Raw genomic sequence first — 18,873 nt, 5'->3', positions numbered from 1 at the left:
TCCATTCTACAATATGTTTAAGCGTAGCTGAGTGGGTGTGCGTGTTATGGCCCTCTGCTCAGCATTGCTCAAACTTCCCAATGGAGATAAATAAAAATATACAGCTAAAATCCTCACACACAGATAGCATAGTGGTGAGAGTCCCGGCTTTGCATCCAGGCGTTCACAGTTTTGAGTACCAAAACAGGCACTCTATTTTTACATGGGAAAGCAGTGTTAAAATTATTATTTTAATTTTAAATAATGTAGTAATTGATATTTGTCAAACAGGGTAGTGTAGCTGGTCCAAAATGTAAGCGTGAGTGCATATAACATGTGAAATGACACGTATACACAAGTGTCCCATACAGTATAATCACAGCACATGGTAATAATGAAAGCATAAAGAGGGACGTCATGTAAAGTAAATCATATGCACATACTAATATGTTATTAATGATTAAGTCAATATCCTTTAAAATGAAAAGTAAGCAATGGTTATCAGTGTTCACCTATGCTTAGTCAGTGCAAGCATTGCTTAAATGTGAATTCTAAGCAGCAGTCAGCTCAGCTAAATGGTTTTGCCCAGTGTTAAATAATGTAAGGAGTAAGCAGTGCTAAGTGAAGCTAAGAGGGATTAACCATCTGTTAGTGTCGATTAGCTCCATGCAAAAGCATGCAAACCCACTTACAACTGCTTAAAAGTGCCTTAATCACTGTCTCCATCAGCCCTTGTTCTGCTCAGCAACAAAATAATCAGTGCTGCCAAGTCTTGAACCCAGGATGCTGTGCACTGCAATCACAGCAACATATCACTACACCATCTGATCTGTGGGAATTTGTAATGCTTTTGCAAACATATCATGCATTCTGATCATTTAACATCAATGAAAAAAAGTCATCACTTTCAACTCTTGATCCCAGGACCCTGTGCACTACAATCACAGCAAAGTATCTCTACACCATCTGAGCTGTAGGAATTTCTAATGTTATGGCAAACATATCATGCACTACAACCATTTCACATAAGGGGAAAAATATGTATCTGTAGTACTATTATATGCATATATATGTATATATAAATACAAATATATATATATATATATATATATATATATATATATATATATATATATGTGTGTGTGTGTGTGTGTGTGTGTGTGTGTGTGTGTGTGTGTGTGTGTGTGTGTGTGTGTGTGTGTGTGTGTGTGTGTGTGTGTGTGTGTGTGTGTGTGTGTGTGTGTGTGTGTGTGTGTGTGTGTGTGTGTGTGTGTATATGTATGTATATATATATATATATATATATATTTATATATATATATATATATATATATATATATATATATATATAGTTATTTTATTTTATTTAGGTTTATGACCGGGGAAGTCCACTGGGCCATAAAGAGCCTGTTTTCAGTGGTGGCTCGGGGAGAAAAGCTCAAGACATTACATGTTACATGTTACAAAAGAAAACATAGTTCATACAGAAAAATAAACATTTAGTTGTATGCCCTTAGTAAGTTAACATTTAAACATATAGTTTAAGTGTATGTATATATGTATATATGTGTAAATGTGTGTGTATATATATATATATATATATATATATATATATATATATATATATATGTGTGTGTGTGTGTGTGTGTGTGTGTGTGTATATATATATATGTATATATATATATATATATATATATATATATATATATACATAGATTTTATATATATATATATATATATATATATATATATATATATATATTAAACCAACCTCTTACTGCAAAACATCTGCAAAAAGCCTGATAAAGTGGGAGGATAAAGGGCAAACAATAGAGACATCTTTGAAATATGACTGTTATACATGTAGAAGACTACTAGAGTAGCATGGGTTGATTTAACATATAATTCCTGATCGATTCCAGGTCTGAAACACAAATGAATGTCATTATTTACTGATGTCAATGCTCACATCATCCCAGTGATTTCTCAGAAAACCGCAACTGTTATGGGAACAGACCAAATATATGAGCCATTCATCTGGACAGTGTAGACATCTGGACAGTGGAGAGGTATGACTGCAGTCGTATAACAGAAGAGAACAAACACTGAGAGCTGCCAACCATTTCACCCAGCACCCTTTGAACCACAGTAAGACCAACACAACACTACCCCACATTAGCTCTGGGGAATTACCCATGTATTTCCAAATATAGAATGCACTACAGGGCTGGAACTGTTGGAAAAAGCAGGTATCAGTGTGAAAATGTCCACCCACAACCATTTGCACCATAGTCACAGCAAAATACCCAGATGAACTCTAGAGTAGAATGACTGTTTGAACAAACATATCCTGATTGCCAGTCACACACTAAACTGACATTTACTGGCACAACTTACAGTCTACTGGGAATACTGAGGTGTTACAGGACAATTCCACAAAAAATAGCTAGCAGGTACGACTGGTGCAAGGCAACCATGCATACTTAAAAGTAAAACAAAAAATACAGCCAGCACCTGAGGACTCCATACTGAAAAAAATAGATATATATTTTTATTTCATCTTCCAATTCCACATGCACAGATCGGTTTCTGCAAAAAGCCTTCTTCAGTGATCACTGAAGAAGGCTTTTTGCCAAAACCGGTCTGTGCATGTGGAATTGGAAGATGAAATAAAAATATATTTTTTTTTTCAGTATGGAATCCTCAGGTGCTGGCTGTATTTTTTGTGTTACAGGACAATTCCCAGTCTGCCCCTACAAACATATATACCCGATAGACCACCAGCAACTGTAGCAGCATGCGCAGTTGGATAGAAAAGGAGCTATGATACTCACATCTGCTACTCTCCCTACTCAGCCCAACAAACATTTGCACACAACACTGCTACACAGTCTTGGCAGTCTAACAATGGCCAGATGCACATAACTCTCAACTGTACAAATTTCCACAGAATGTTCAGGGTGTGAGACTATATTTATGGCCACTGCTGCATACCACTTCCAGGAGTCTGCTAAGTCACTGGGATGATACCAGGAGTGCAGTCACTGTATAATGATATATCATATCTCAGGACCTTTTACTGCAAGACATCTGGAGAAAGCATGACATACTTGGGAAAAGGGTGCCGGAAAGAGGGACATATCTCACATAATGAGTTACAAACTGAAATAGTTGCTGGTGTTACAGTGTTTGTTGTAATATAACATCCCTGAAGGATATGATGTCTGAAATACTAATGGATGTCAACATTCACTGACTACAATCCTCATATTATCCTACTAATGTCACAAAAACAGAAGTTGTCTGAGGAACATACAAAACATAACAGGCAAACTTCTGGGCAGTCTTTGGACATCTGGACAATTGAGAGGTATATCAGAGACATATCATTGTCAGATGTCAAGTCATGCAGAAAATGCATGTCCAGACAAACTCTTGATCTAGCAATCATCTATGTGTATAACAGCAATACTTACTTACAACCTGTACCCGATTCTGGAGTTTTGTCCCCCATGTTGTTGGGCCATCTCCACGTCTTGTCCTGAGAGATATTTCCACCTACTGTCTGTGAAGCTGTAGCCCCCACACCCCCATATTGTCCTACACACAGGCAAGGAAAAGGAGCAAGCCCCACATGAAGGACTTAATTATATCACAGTGTTACTATGGCATTGGCTAATGGAAAGACAACACAGCTGCTCTGGATTGAAGTAGCAAGTGGGAGACACTGATTGGTGCACAGGCCATCACCTGCTCATGAGCATTACCTACAAAAGACAAGCTGCTGCCTATGCAACACAGGTCTGAACCCATCTACACAAAGACAGACTGTGACTACACAAACTTAACCATTTGCAGTATTCTGAGGAAACTCTTCAGCACTATTACAGGTATGTCAATCATGTAAGCTTGTAATGGAATGCAGAAGGGGGGATGCAATAATGTCAAATATGGCATTATACACTAAGTCACAGTAAGACTTGCTGGACTCATATGTTGCTGTCTCACACCTATGGCCATTCCTGCTTGCCCTGTCTGCATTGCCATGGATTACATCTCTGGCCCCTGAGTCACCCCAACAAAGTTCAGCTCATGTATGACTACTACTTGAGTGTCTGTTGTGCAATACTGAGTGTGACATTGCTATTCCAGCTACCCGGGATGTCATACATATTCATATGTCACCTGTGAATGCTACTATGATACATATGCTTGTCCCACAAATGTAAGAGAATTATATAGAGTATGTGCATAGTACATAGGAAGAAATGGAAACAGATGATCCACTGTGGTGACCCCTAACAGGAGCAGCCAAAAGCGAGAAGAAGAAGAAGAATGTACATAGTACACAACAGATGCAGAAGTGTGTGTTGAACTGTATGTTATATACTGAGGCCATAACTGACAACTGTCCAGAGATTTGCAGACTGGCCACGTCTGCCTCATATTTGTAGTCAATGCCTCATACAGTTGTGCATTGTCTGGCACATCACTGACAACCCATTAAAGACTGAAGTCATAACATAATAGCATAATAGATTGTCAGAAGTCATATCCTGTGGAGTAGACCTGTGAATGTGACACCGTCTTTACTGCCAACTACGTGTGTTTCAGCTAGATTCATAAAGTGACACTATGTTCTGGCCTTTGCCCACCAGTGATGTGTGCCCTTGTGCAGATGTCTTGATCTAACAGGTGTCTTAGCATGAAACCCATATCAATGCAAGCGTACCTTGTCCTGTAGGATGCCGACATTTGTGCAGTCACTGACACTTGCTTTGTAGCTGTGGCGAGCACACTATCCTTGACAGGTTACACATCCCATCATATGTATAGACCCCAAATGGAGGGCTGCAAAGCCACAGGAGGTGGAGTGTTGCTGGAATCTGTCAGGACTGTCGTCTACCCTGCTCCTGGGTGACTTCAAGTACCCAACCATAGTGTGCATGATCTATGCCACCTGAACATGAATGCACAGAGATTCCTCACTTTGTAAATGACAATGCAGTGGATCAGCTGATCAACACTCCTACGACAGGTTGAGAGAACCTGTACCTGGTCCTAACCAACATGAGTAGCCACTGTAGCACTTCCACAGTATCATCCTCCTTGATAAGATCTGACCACATAGCCATCACTGTTCAGTTCACCATCTCCCTTGCCCCCCCTTGTTAGGGTAAAAAAAAAAACCTTACACAAATGACTATAAATCTCCTCAGACCAGGTAGAAGTAGTTTTACAGCCAATGTCCCATCAGTTGGAACTAGCAGTAGTGTCCATAGCTGTATGGACTCAGCAATACCCGACAGGACAACATCATCTACCTCAGGGTAGGGTAAATGTCTGTGGTGGACAGCAGCAATACACAAATACCATATAAGGTGGAAATAATTGCTGGACAGGGCCAAGAAGGAACAGGTGCCTTATTGGAAAGAATGTCACCTTGGTCTTCACAAGAAAATAAGGTCACAGGTGAATTACCCTAAGGCTATTTTTGAGTGCAGATTGTACACATCCACAAAGGCCAGTCATTAGGCCTTCCACACATGTGTTTGTATTCCCAGAGGCAACACACAAATCTGCTCTGTAGTGGTTGTCAATAACACCACATATGCATATGGCATAGATATAGGCAACCGGCTGCAAATAGGTGAAGTATAAACATCACCCTCTGTCCCCCCAGTGGTATACATGGGCATGCACAGCACCTGCCCCCCCCATTATCAGAATGCAGGTCTGCAACGCCCTCTCAAAGGCAACACACAGAAGTCTCCATAGGCCTGATACCATCCTTGATTGCATCGTACATGAACACAGACATAGGTTCTCAGATCCAATCCACACTGTAGTCAACCACAGCCTGAGCACCAGTGTCATCCCATCTGCACAGAGGACAGCCTCAGTCATCCCTATACACAAAGGCAGAGCATTCCACTGACCCAACTAATCATATGCACATCAGCCTAACTAGCCTGCTCTGCACGGGTATGGAAGGCAATATCAAGGGCATTATGAACAGGGACATTGGCAACATCAAAATGCCTGAGCCCACATAGCATGGTATTGTCAAAGGGAGATCAGGCCTGCTAAACCTGGTCAACCTCTTTGAAGTGGTCAACAAACACAAGGACGAGGGGAAGATGGTGAACAATGCCTACCTTCACCTAGCCCAATTTTCTCACAATAATCCCCAGGCAGCCAGGATACATATGCCTACACAGCCAGGTACCAACCTGTATGTTACCAGATGGGTAGCTAACTGGCCCAATGATAGTACCCACTTGGTCAAAGTAGTGGAACCCACCTCTAGTAGTAGAGTCTTCCAAAGCAGTGTATCACAAGGATCTGTCTGGGGGATTCTACTGTTTGAGACATACGTATCTGAGGTACAGGATAAAAGCAGTGGTCTGTGGCTGACCAGGTGAAAGTGCAAGTTGGCTACTGTCTTACATTCTCCTACTGAAGTGATCATCCCTCAAAAGGCCCTCAACCAATTAATGACCGGTGCAAATAGCATTTCCACAAACTGAATGCCAAGAGTGGCATCATTCTCTCTGCTGTGGCAGATGCCATCCACACTACTTATGACAGTAATAATGTATTGAGCATGCAATCAGGTGTGAAACGACTTGTGTACCAAGGTTGGTAGCAACCTGACAGTTTCTCACAATCAGGGCACCATTGTACAGAAGGACAGAAGGCTGTCTACATGGCCCTACCTCACAAATATGGGTATGTCATCCAGGAACCAGGAGGCCACAACATCCCTGTACTCCACCCTTATCAGACGCATTACCAGGTACAATGGCTCCTTTGGCATGTACCTTGCCAAGCAAATACAGCAGCTGCATAGACTACAGAGGTTCCTGACCAGGCAATTCCAGGGTCTGTAACGCCTATCCTATACAGACAGGCTGAAATCCCTGTCCCTGTACTCAGTCCCATACAGACTGATCATAGGTGACTTGTGTCTGGCATACAAGGCCATGTCCAAATCAGACTTGATGATGTTTCTGCATATCTATAAGACAAATTGCACTCACATATCATGCAAGCACGGCCCTTACCTGGTCTATGACATGTAAAGTACTTGGTGGGATAGTGTAGTGTACCACACAATACACTGTCTGTAAAATACATTCCCTCCCCATGTCTAGCATGTATGTAGTGTATAGCCCTCTTGAAGAAAAAGCTGGATGGCTGCATGGGAAATGGATGAGACACCCCTGGGATTCTGCCTGTGTCCCAGCTGGATAGGGGAAACAGGTGCTGCCTTAGAAGGGGCATGGGCAAACGTCTGGGCCAGGCTTATGAGTGCATCAGGGCCAATAGCTTGGTATCATCTTATGAGGCTATGCAGCTAGTACTTTACATGTTTCCTGTATGTATTGCAGTCTGTCCTCAATGTTGTCTGAAATGAATCCCTGTGAGTCTGAAGTGTATGTACTGCAGTGATAGTGTATACTCTTGTCCCCTCATCAGTTATCATCACATATCGTTACACCTTGTCATTGTGTGTGGTCTATTTAGCAGTAAGGCTGCTCTTACAGTACATGCATATCCATTTGGTGACACTGTATAGCTCACTCCAGTAGCCTTGGTCTTCTGCTACTAGGCCCATCACATAGTAAGATTTGTCACCCTTTATTGTGGGTCTGACAGTAGCTGTGAACAAGACAGGTTGTGGCAGGCAGAACTATGATAATGTCCATCCTGAAGGGCCCATAGGTGTCACAGCTGTACCAGACTGTACCAGGAGTGACCAGGAGTGTGTGTGCATGTGTGTGTGTGTGTGTGTGTGTGTGTGTGTGTGTGTGTGTGTGTGTGTGTGTGTGTGTGTGTGTGTGTGTGTGTGTGTGTGTGTGTGTGTGTGTGTGTGTGTGTATCAGCAAGCATAATACTGCAGGGTATTAATTTACATATTTTATTTTATTTATTTATTGATTTATTTATTTTAAATTTGTTGACCGGGCTAGTCTAACTGGATACATGTCCATTTTCAGTAGAAGGCCGGGTAGAAAAGCTCCAAGACAGATACAAAATACAATATAGAATGTTGCAACACTCCAATCTTAAACAGCTGCTGGTAATAAAAAATGCAATACTCATCGTGAGCATAACACAAATAGTAATAGGTAATATACAAGAGATGTTACTATATACATGTATTTAAATTGTCATAACATGGTCTTTTGTTTTTTAAAGATAAGTCTATAAAGGTGAAGAGTATTCATTAGTGTAAAGGAAGAAAGTTAGTCAGGGTTAGTACAGGGGCATGACCAATGAGTATTGAGGAATAGTTTTAGATTCTGTTTAAAAAGAGTTAATGAAGACAGAGATACGGGTTCAGTGGGTAGAAGATTCCACTGCTTTCCAACAGTATTAGAGAACAGTGAGTCTCCTGCCAAGTTGTTGGATCTGCAAGTATTGATAAGCAGTTTCTTTGAGGAGCATAACTTCTTAAGATTGTTGTAAGGGGTAATGAGGCTAGTGTGTATTGGAGTGTTGGTGGGTTGAAATAGGGACTTATAGGCTATAGCAAGCTGGTGAAATTTAACGTGGTTTAGAAATTCTAGCCATCCTAGTTGCTTTAGATTAAGACAGTGATGATTTCTAAAAGGAGAGGCAGTTACAAATCTAGCAATATTATTATAGGAGATTGCCAGTTTGTTGAGATTGTTTTTAGAAAGATTAGTGTAGATAGGTGAAGCATAGAGCAGAGTGGAGATTAAGTGAGTTCTGGCTATAGCGGTCCTGGCTACTGGTGTAAGAAAGGGTTTGATTCTATAGAGGGACCCCATTTTTTGTTGACTGTTTTTACTGTGCTGTGTATATGAGTATCGAAGTTAAGGTTGCTATCTATTGTTATTCCTAAGAGTTTAGTGGTTGGTTCGGGAGATATGAGAATGCCATTATTAGATATGAGTGAGAAATTTATTGGAGTGGACTTTCGGATTGGAGTGAACAGTAAAAGTTTATTTTTTTTGGTGTTTAGGAGGAGGCAGCAGTTTAAAAACTATTGTTCTACTGTTTTGAATGCATTTTGGGTAAGGGACTGTAGTTCAGTTGGAGAAGTGGCTGAACATATTATTATAGAGTCATCTGCGTATTGAATACAGGTGGTGTGAGGAATTGCTGAGTGAAGGTCATTAATAAAGATGGAAAATAGGAGTGGGCCTAATACAACACCCTGAGGAACACCAAGGGAAATGGGAAGGTGATTAGATAGTTTATTGTCCCATAGTACAGCCTGTTGTCTATTGTCTAAGTAAGATTTAAACCAATTTATTGCTAGAGGTTCCAGTGAATGGGATTTGTTTCTAAGAAGGATGTTTTGCCTAGTAGCATTTGAGAGCAAAGGGGCAGGTTTAGTTTTATTTCTAACAGAGCGAGTTGGGGCATGGTGGTCAAGGATGGCTAAGAATGTGGAATTAAAGTATTCCACCACTTCATTTAGTGGGAGTGATTTTAGTGGTGACCAATTACAGTGTCTGAGTTTTGTTTGGAAAAGTTCAGGGTTAAAATGCTTTTTGGTGCGTATTGTCCTGAAAGTGGGTAAGTTAGGTTGGTTTTATGTCTGATAATGTAAGTTAGTGAGTGGCCACTTAGGTCATCTGGGAGGGTTCCTACTTTGTATGTTTGAAGAGGAGTATTAGTCAGAATCCAGTCTAAGGTACTTTCTTTGTTATTGGGTTTATTAATTCTAGTAGGGGAGTTAATAGTTTGTGCGAAGCCATATAGGTTAATATGGGTGGTAGGATGTACATTACTACAGGAATTCCAGTAGATATTAAAGTCTCCTATGACTATAGTTTCTTATGGGAGATTAATATATGTTGTGTTCCCCTAGCAGGTGAACACAGGGGTTGGTGTCCCTCACCCTCACAACCTTATGTCAGTGTCTTAGAGGATGCCCATTATGATGGTGGTCATAGTGAGGCACAAGTGGAGTTGTCAGTGCCTGGATCCATGCCAGTGTTTGGTATTCCACTTTCACCCACCAAGTCCCTGCACACAGTCAGTATGCCCACACATTCTCAATCCCCAGCAGTCATGGATAATGGAGAGATTAAGTGTGGTGGCATGGAATAGGCTAGTATGTTTAGTATGGCAAGTGAGAGTGTAGATACCAGCCATAGGCAGAGAGCAGGCGAGGTCATACACAGGCAGATGGACAAGGGTGCTCAACGGAGGACTGCTGCCCATCAAGCCCCTATTGCAAGTCCCATGGCAGGTGTCACCAGATGCATGTTACAGTCCATCAAGGAGGCACAGGTGCATACTGACTGCAACACCAGACAGGTGCTCAGGGTCATGAATGCAGTGCTCCCTGCCATGCATGATGACCGCCACAGCAGTTGTGATGGCATACGTCGTCTTGCTAATGTTGTGGATAGACAGTGGGGTGAGACTTTTTCATTGCTCGGCTGTGTAACATCTGTGCGTGAGCATGTGGTGGAAGTAGGACATCAGCCAGGTGGACATAGGTCAGCAACATGATCAGCTGTGAGCCCACATGGACGTGCACATGCACAGTCCCGTAGTGGTAGTACCAATGACACTACTGAAAGGAGGGTGATATCTACACCACAACGGAGCAGGCCATAGGCACATTGTCCTGGCCAGTCCCATAAGGTACATGGGACCAGTGGGCAGCAGTCACCATCAGGGAGTATTACTGCATCGGTCCTTGGGCCTGGTGTTGCCAGTGATACTCCTGGCAGAACCAGTTACCACATCCCTGTTGGGAGATGGTGAACCATACATCCTGCCATGTACTGTCCACAGCTGTCCAACATAGCCCTGTGTCGGGTTTTCACATTGGTTGCAGTTGTGCAGATGAACACTCACACATCCCTATTCCAGGCCAGTCACCACCAGACATGCACAGCTCCTCTGCAGGGTCCAGTTGAAAATCACCCCTCCAGATACACACACACACACACACACACACACACACACACACACACACACACACACACACACACACACACGAACACACACACACACACACACACACACACACACACACACACACACACACACACACACACACACACACAGACACACACACACACACACACACACACACACACACACACACAATGTCAGTCATATGGGCCAGCTTAGGCCTCTGGCAATCCAACACCACTCCCTGTGCATGTGATGATACATGTGCCACAACCTTGTTATCCATACCATCGATGCACGGACATGCTCGTATGGGTCTGATGAACAGGGTGACTGTGGTAAAGTGCAGCAATGTCATGCTGTGTAAGGTGCTGTCTGCTGGCAGTAGTTATGGGGACACATTGAGGTGTATGTACCTTGTTAGCTATGATGCACTATTATTGTCAGTACTGCTGACTGACTGTAGTGTCATGTACTGTATTCTGGTTGTGTTCCAGGTGTCTGTGTGTCTGTAGGCTGTGGGCCTGCTGGCAGTAGCAATAATGAGTAAGGCAGAGTGGAAACACAGTGACCTTTACATAGCCGAGGTACAGCTGTACATGCACATGTTTACCAGATGTGTTTACATGCAACAGTTTGTGAGGGGCAATTGTAGCAGACAGTGTGACCTTGCATACTTACCCTTGACACAGCCACCTAGCCTGCATACATGTCACCTTGGTGTTCTGTAGGCCCACAGGCTTACACATACAGAGGAGGTTACTTGAGTATTGGCACTAGGTTCCTCACCAGCTTAGCCATTATGTTCACTGCAACAGATTCAGCTATCAGCACCTGTTGCCCCTGCCATGTCTGTCACATCCACTCAACCATCATGCGGTTGATGAGTGTTTGCCTGGTGCTGTGCATGACAGATTTGAGGTATGTATTCCTGACACAGGTCAGTCTGTGTTAGTCTTACCTGGCAATCACCAGCATGTGTGTCTGCTATCTCATATGCATGTCTGCCCTCTTGTACTAGTAGTGCACACACGGTCATAGTCCTGTACATGGGGCAGCTGATGAAGGGTTGAGCACAGCCCCTACCTGCACAATCTTATGAATGATAGTGCTAGATACATAACATAGATAGCACAGTGGTACTGTAGTGTGGCAGTGTCTGCCACTACTATTGAAGTGGGTGGCAATTGCAGAGACTGTTAGGATTGCCAATGGTGGGCTCAGAGGCCCTAAACATGTTAGAGCCATCTCTCTCTCTCTCTCTCTCTCTAGCACACACACGCATACACGCACACACACACACATGCACACACACACACACACACACACACACACACACACACACACACACACACACACACACACACACACACACACACACACACACACACACACAACTGCATGGGGACATGCATTGAGACACACATGCATATGGAGGTGACACTTAGAGTAGATGATCTCCTCATTTATTAATGTGCAATACACAGTGATACGACCATTACACCACAGTGGCTTGGTGTTAGAAACTGTGCAACTGTGCTTGTATGGTGGATGACATCTGTATGGGCTGACACTGGATTGGCAATGGGGGAGTTCACAGGGTGGAAGAGCCAATCAAAATGGTATAGCAATCACATACACACACTGAAGACATTCACAGGGGCTGTGCATACAGAAACACATACACAGTTGCCAGTAGACATATTAGTAACCCTACGTGTCCACTTGTATGTATTATAGAGCTGTGTACACATGCCATGCTACACATACATTATATGCCTGGGACATAACACACAAAGTCTTCATAGATGGTGGGATAGCACACCAGACATAATGATTGGTCTTGTCTGCCACTCCTACATACCTGCACAAGTGACAGACTTTGTATCAGCAGGATGTGTCAGTCAGATATGATGTCTGATGCTGGCATGTGTGTCAGTACGGTAACTATGACATATTTGACAATGACATCACAGGAATGCTCATTGTCAGGGAACACAGACCACATATAGGTTGCAAACATGTGGAAATCCCATGTACATCTGTACAGATGACTGGTATGGGCTGCATGGTGTTACATGGTGCATATGAGGCAGGTACCATTAATAGCGTCTTTTAAGTAATGTCATGGGTATGTGGTCAACAGGCCTTAAAATGGTATAATCTACACACGCAACAGCCACAGGGGATAAGCTTCAAACACTACTATAGTTGTTGATATTGAGATTAGAACCCCATACATATCTATTTCCACTACAGTATTATGCAGTTATTACACACCCCACAGAGCTTAGAGGGCTGATCAGTGTATACAGGTACATCTAGGGTGAATGACAACAGCAGGCTTTGTAAAGTAGGGCATTGGTATGTGTACTGGGTGGTAAATGCCTCAAAATGGTATAACCACACCCCCAGAGGATATGAGACTCAACCACACACATGCACACTGATGTGAGTCTCACACAGACACACACACACACACACACACACACACACACACACACACACACACACACACACACACACACACACACACACACACACACACACACACACACACACACACACACACACACACACACACACACACACACACACACACACACACACACAGCTGCCAGTATTGAGATTAGAACCCTTACCTATCTAGTTATGTATACTACAGTGTTACACAGTTATCACACATGCCACAGAGCTTATAGGATTTAATATTGTCACAAAGTATGTCCAAGGTGATTACATCAAGAGCCCTTGTAAAGTATGGTAATGGGAAATATACTGGGTGGGAAGGGCATCAAGATGCATTATTGCACAAACATACACACTTAAAAACACCTTTATACACACACATACACACACACACACACACACACACACACACACACACACACACACACACACACACACACACACACACACACACACACACACACACACACACACTTGCCTCAACTGAGTATAGAACCCCTGCCTATCTAGTTATCTGTACTATACAGTTAGTTATTACATGCTCCACAGAGCTTAGAGGGTTGAGTGCTGTCCAAAGGTACTTCTAGGGGCAATGACATCAGCAGGACTGTTAAAGTAGGGCACTGGGAAGTGTTGTGGGTGGGAAAGTCCTCGAAATACTTCATCCTACAAACATGCACACTTACAAACTATTGTACATATGCTTATACACACACACACACACACACACACACACACACACACACACACACACACACACACACACACACACACACACACACACACACACAATTTCCAGACCTGAAAATAAAACCCCCACCTATCTAGTATTTTGTACTGTAGTACTATGCAGATATTGCATGTGCTACAGAGCTCACAGGGCTGACAAGTGCCCAAAGGTACTTCTTAGGTGAATGACATCAGCAGGACTGCTAAATTATGGCACTGGGTGGGAAAGTCCTCAAAATACTTCATCCTACAAACTTACAAACTCTTGCACATACACTTACACACACACACACACACACACACACACACACACACACACACACACACACACACACACTTTGCTAGACCTGAGAGTAGAACCCCTGCCTATCTAGTTATTTGTACTATAGTGTTACGCAATTATCGCAAGTGCTGCAAAGCTTAGAAGGCTAACAAATGCCCAAAGCTACTTCTAAGGTGAATGACATCAGCAGGACTGCTAAAGTAGGGCACAGGGTGGGAATGCCCTCAAAATACGTCATCTTACAAACATACACACTCACAAACTCTTACACATACACTTACACACACACACACACACACACACACACACACACACACACACACACACACACACACACAAACACTTGCCAGATCTGAGAGTAGAACACCTGCCTATCTAGTTTTTTGTGCTATAGTGTTATACAGTTATCACACATGCTACAGTGCTTACAGGGCTGTCAAGTGCCCAAAGGTACTTCCAATGTGAATGACATCAGCTGGACTGCTAAAGTTGGGCACTGGGATGTGTACTGGGTGGGAAAGTCCTCAAAATACTTCAGCCTAGAAACTTACACACACACACATTTGCCAGAACTGGTAACAGAGACCTTGCCTATCTAGTTATTTGTACTATACTGTTAAATAGTTATTGCATGTGCCATGGAACTTATAGGGTTGGGGCTGTACAAAGGTATTTCTAAAGGGAATTACATCATCAGGACTGCTAAAGTAGGGCACTGGGAAGTTTTGTGGGTGGGAAGGTTCTCAAAATACATCATCCTCTAAACATAGGCACTTACATACACTTGTACACACACATTTGCCAGAACTGGGAATGGAACCTCTGCCTATCTAGTTATTTTTGCTATACTGTTACATAGTTATTGCATGTGCCATGGAGCTTATATGGCTGGGGCTGTGCAAAGGTACTTCTAAGGGGAATGACATCAGCAGGATTGCTAAAGTAGGACACTGGGAAGTGCTGTGGGTGGGAATGGCCTAAAACTGTTTCACCTACAAACAGGCAAACACACACTCCCACACACACTCTTATATTTGCCAGCACTGAGATTAGAACCCCTACCTAGTTATTTGTATTACAGTGTTATGCAACTATTGCACATGCTACAGATTTTATAGGTCTAATAGGTGTCCAATGGTACTTCTAAGGAAAATGACAGCAGCAGATCTTGTGAAGTAGGACAGTGAGAAGTGTACTGAGTGGGGACAGCCTCCTAATGCTTAGACCTACAGACACACATACACAGGCAGATGATGTGATATTATAACCCCCACCTCAGTACTATTACACAGTGGGGCTCACTTTCATGCTGGCACATGCAACTGGTTATGGCTGGTATGCCACTGTCCACAATAGGACATCACTCTATGCCATTCAGGGTATCAGTGTGTGTGACTCACTCTGTGTGTGTGTCCATGTCTATCTCTCTATTACTATCTGTCTCTCACTTCCCCACATTTATGTGTGTGCATACTTGACATATTGTTATCTGTTGCTGGTATATATGTCTGTGTATCACATGGGATAATAAACTAAGAGTAATGCTACTCAATGCCAGAAGTCTAAACCTCAAGATGCACGCACTCGAAACTCTCCTTAGCATGGAGAACATTGATATCTGTACAGTAACAGAAACCTGGTTCAAGGCTCTAGAGAGCACCCCAGCACTACCAGGTTATACCTCATACCATGCTTTTCGGTCCCAAAACTTGGACCGAACCACAAAAGGAGGGGGAGTATCAATATTCGTCAAAGATACCCACACCTCCAGGTTGGTGGCACAGCACAAAGCATCAGAGACTATCCATGTGCAACTAACAGTGGGTAAAACTGCCTTCCAGTTTATAGCCTGCTACAGACCACCCTCCCAAACCCAGGAACCCCACTCGGCCTTCCTGAGAACACTGAAAAATATGAAGGCCTCTCCCAACACCATTATATTGGGTAACTTCAACTACCCAACCATAGACTGGGAGCATTACTCTAGCTCCAACACCCTAGCCCAAATGTTCCTAGAATTCATAAACTCAAATGCTATGGAACAACTTGTTACCACTCCCACAAGAGGGGAAAACATACTGGACCTGATCATTACCAACATGGGGACTCTATGCTCCAGACCAGAAGTGTATCCCTCACTGGTAAGATCAGACCACAAACTAATCTCACTGGATATTCACATCCCGACCCCACCCCATGCCCAGAAAACCACAGTGAAAAACTTCTCTAAAGCAAATTTTACACTACTCAAAACCGAGGTGGAATCCTTCAAAGCCCCCGGGCCTGTGGATAATACGGCCCAGACCACAAAATCCTTTATAAATGCATTCTATGAACACCTTCAGGAATGCATGGATCATGCAATCCCAAATAAAACCAAGACCCAATCCTCCAAAGGCAGACGTCTTGTCTGGTGGACCCCAGCCATAAACAAACTATACAATAGAAGGAGGAAGCTACTACATGATAGAGCAAAATCCCAAAAAGGGAAGGCATCTCTGATCAGTATTAGCAAAAAACTACGGGCACTCATAAAATCATCTAAGGCCAGCTTCGATAGAAAAATTGCACATGACACTAAGGATAATCACAAGGCTTTCTTTAGTTATGTTAGGAACCTGGGTGGGAATTCCCAGATATGCTCAGAATTAGTCCAAAATGACAAAAATCACTGAACCCACAGACATTGCCAACGTCCTAGCTGACAGGGTCAGGCCAAACTCCCCCCCGTCCCCACCAAAAGGGCTGATATCTATCCCAGCAGAGTGATGCCCCCCTGACATCTCAGATGCTCAGGTAAGAGCTGCCCTCTCCAAAGCAAGAAACACAGCATCAATGGGACCAGACGGTGTCCCGGCTGTCCCCCTACATGAACTCCAAGAAGAGCTAAACCCAAACCTAAAACTACTGTTCAGTCTCAGCCTTACTACAGGATATGTACCCAAAGAGTGGCGTACAGCAACAGTGGTCCCTCTCCACAAAGGTGGTGCCTCAACGGATCCTGGAAACTATCGCCCATAAGTCTCACTAGCTTGGTCTGCAAAGCTATGGAAAGGATCATCATGGACCTTATAAATAAAGGTATTGGGGACATACAGACACTGGATCCTACCCAGTTCGGCTTTGTTAATTGCAGATCCTGCATCTTAAACCTGGTCGATTTCTTTGAAACAGTCACCAAGGCCATTGACAAGGGGAAGGTGGTCCACACAGCCTACTTGGACCTCGCAAAAGCCTTCAATACAATACCCCACTCGGGCATTATAGATAAGCTCACCAGCTTAAATATGAACCCCTATGTCACTAGATGGGTTGCAAACTGGCTCAAGGACAGAACCCACATGGTTAGAATAGCTGTAGCCATGTCAGACTCCAAACCAGTTACAAGTGGCGTCCCACAAGGCTCAGTCCTGGGACCTCTCTTGTTCGGTATATATTTCTCGGAGGTACAGGCCAACATGGAAGGACTGTGGCCGACCAAGTTCGCAGATGACTGCAAACTGGGTGCCATAATAGACTCTCCAGCCAACACAAGCATCCTCCAAAAAGGCCTCATAGAAACAGACAACTGGTGCCAGAGCCATGGCCTCAAGCTAAACGCCAAAAAGTGTATAGTCATCCCCTTTGGCAAAAACAAAGTGCTCACAAATTACCACATAGGTGGCAATCCATTAAGTACAGAAGAAGTAATTAGGGACCTGGGGACCCAAGTTGATAGCAATCTCTCATTTGACAACCACGTGGCCAAAGTGGTTAGAAAAACATTTTATATAGCCCACCTAATCATGAAGGGATTCACATCTAGAACAGGGGAGGTCATCGTGCCTCTTTACTCATCCCTCATCAGGCCCATAATTGAGTGCAATGCCCTTTGGGATGCACCTTACCAGACACCTGCAGCAACTGGAAAGACCCCAAATGTACCTCACCAAGAGGATCAAGGGCTCAAACAGATGCCGTATGCTGCCGGTTAAAGAAACTCCAGCTCTACTCAGTGGCATACCGCCTGCTCAGAGGCGATCTGTGCCTGACGATAAAGCCATGTCCAACCCAATTAATGACATGCTGCACCTCAGAAAATCCAAATCCCATCGAGCTATGCGCTCGAGGGACTTGAACCTCAGCACTGAAATAAATAGGACATGCTGGAAGGACAGATTCATAACCCAGAGGCTCCCTTCACTCTGGAATAAAATCCCAGTCCAGGTTAGGCAGAGTCCCTCATTGACTCTCTTCAAGAGGAATCTTGATGAGTGGATGGGAGATCGTAGGTTTACCCCTGGTATCACTTCTGTGTCACTGTTAGACAGAGGCACAGTATACTAACCTCGAAAAAGGGCATAGTAAAATTAATTTAAAATGGGTGGCGAAAGCCATACACACTCTGGCTAGGCTTATAAATGCCCTAGGGCAGATAGCCTAGTATGAACCTATGAACCTATGAATCTATGCAACAGATGCAGATATATCACATATGGGCCACCTATAGCTAGCTGAGGGTA

The sequence above is a fragment of the Protopterus annectens genome, chromosome 5.part0, assembly GCF_019279795.1.
Source record: "Protopterus annectens isolate FY-2018-M chromosome 5.part0, PAN1.0, whole genome shotgun sequence".
NCBI classification, from domain to species: Eukaryota; Metazoa; Chordata; order Ceratodontiformes; family Protopteridae; genus Protopterus; species Protopterus annectens.
Note: the sequence above shows the minus strand (reverse complement) of the source record.